At 34.3% G+C, this 2,137-nt stretch overlaps 1 long non-coding RNA gene across 1 annotated transcript; it reads left to right on the top strand.

The window, feature by feature from the left end:
* The first annotated feature begins 288 nt into the window (after positions 1 to 288).
* Positions 289 to 594, top strand: LOC111089226. Its single transcript, XR_002613531.1, has 2 exons — positions 289 to 370; positions 555 to 594. It is a non-coding gene; the product is annotated as an uncharacterized LOC111089226 (long non-coding RNA).
* The last annotated feature ends 1,543 nt before the right edge of the window (positions 595 to 2,137 follow it).

The raw sequence follows: 2,137 nt of genomic DNA, 5'->3' as shown, positions 1-2,137 counted from the left end.
CGTACGAGCAGTAATAATATTTGAAATCCCCCACACAAGCATATACATGAAGATTGTTTTCGTATGTTTGTTTTAAACTTTAAAGGGTTTGTTGTTTTTCTACATTTAAAACATTGTCGATGTTATCTATTAAGCTACGTATCTTCCACTGTTTCAGTTGTAAGCTTCAGTGCTTTAAAAGTTAAAATTCAGGTTCGATCCCGCGGCGGGCTCAACGTACATTTCCATTATGTGTATCTTTGAACTAAGGAAACTCAAAGTCACTTTTCTGTGGATTACTTGTTTTCAGTTATTTGTTGAACTTTTTATTTATTTTTTAACTGAATTGTTTTATTATTGAAAACACAGGTTTAGTGTGTCGCTAAAGGAGGTTGTTGTTTTAAACCCACGTTTTCATTCCTTGCGTCACTAAAAAAGGCTGTTGCAGTAATGAAAACGTAAGATTAATGCATCGCCAAAGAATGCTGTTGCAGAATGAAAACGTGGATTTAAACTGTTATTAAAGAAAGTTTTTGTAGGAATGAAAACGTTGTTTTAAACAGTCGCTAAAGGAGGTTGTTGTAGGAATGAAAACGTAGGTTTAATACATCACTATAAAAGGCTGTTGCGGGAATGAAAACATAAATTTAAACAGTCGCGTTTTCATTCCTGCAACATCTTTCTTTAGCGGGTATGATGCTTCATTAATGAAGATATTGATAAAGAGTCAGATACGTTTTTTCTCAGGAGATTTTTAAGAATTAGACTGATTAAGCTAGCAAAGTCAGAAAGTATACACCAAATGGCGTCTCTTCATGTTACACTCCCTCTTTTAAAAGAAAATCTGATGGTGAGGAAAATGGAAGCAAGCCAAGTTACTCTCTTACATTGTATAACAGCTATTTCGTGGCGATTCCAACAAAATGAGGTCTACAGAAGATGGGTACAAATGAGGGATAAGAAGTCTCATGGGTAACGTGTGAAAAACCAGCGCCCTCTATGAAAGAAACTGGTGAGCGTGTAATTTTACATCCGGCAAAAAACACCGTCCAGACGGGTTCAAACTTCTCCTGGACCATCCTACTCCAACTGTATTTAGGGAAGATCACGTGCTCGAAGAAAAGGTACTTCCCGCCCTGGTACAAAAAAAAAAAGAAGAAAACTTTATGCAAGTAGCTTCACTTATACAAAGTTAGTGTCAAAATACAGATAATCACAAATCATAGTTAAACGAGATTCTTAAAAATTATCTTTGTTTTGTAGCATATTTGTTTTAATTGAATAATTTGTACCAAACGATATTAGATAATATTCAACTCGCCAAGGAAATATTTAGTAGAAAGTACCACGCTAATACAGGGGGGTCACGAGACAATGAACGGTATAATTAGTGAATTATTATTCGATGTTGTTATTGATTTAGAAAGGTGATTTTGGAATAGCGTTTTTGTTGTTGTTTTTTCGGGGGAGGGGATTAGTTTTTTTTCTGGTTTTGTTTTCTTATTGATTATCTGATTAACATTGATACTTATGTTTTATTGTTCATTAATACCAAGATCGAGTATTTATTAACTGTGTTTTTGAAAAGTGCTAGACTTTATTCCAAGTGTTCTTACAGTTTAATAAATTGTTTTTTGTTGAATCCTGGTTGTAGCGGAATGTTATTTTAGTCCATTACTTTATATACAATAGAGTTTGAGCTCTCCTCAACAGCGACTTTTTAAAATACTAAATAATTTCAATGAACTGGTAGAGAGTGGTGTAATTATTATGTTTCTGTTGTCATTAATTACATGGGATTTTAATAACATCTATAATATCGTATCTATGTCAAGGACACAGGAACATTTATCGTATCTATGTCAAGCAGATTAAAGAAGTTTATGGAAATGTTTGGAACGTTCGTTAGTGTCAACGATGTTCAGCAAATTTCGTTCGGGTGACCTTAATCTTAAAAACTGTGATGGCAAGGGCCGACATGTTGGAGTTGATATTGATGCTCTGAAGACGCTTGTTGAGTCTAACCCAAGACAACACACTAGTGAAATAGCCCTGAAATTGTATGTCTTTCATGAAAAATAATGTAAACATCTAAGGAATATGGGAAACTCCATAAAGAAGGTGTTTGGGTACATCACGAACTCTCCGATGATCATCG

The sequence above is a fragment of the Limulus polyphemus genome, unplaced genomic scaffold, assembly GCF_000517525.1.
Source record: "Limulus polyphemus unplaced genomic scaffold, Limulus_polyphemus-2.1.2 Scaffold5607, whole genome shotgun sequence".
Lineage (NCBI taxonomy): Eukaryota > Metazoa > Arthropoda > Merostomata > Xiphosura > Limulidae > Limulus > Limulus polyphemus.
The sequence above is the reverse complement of the archived record's forward strand: the minus strand, read 5'-3'. Positions and strand labels throughout refer to the sequence as shown.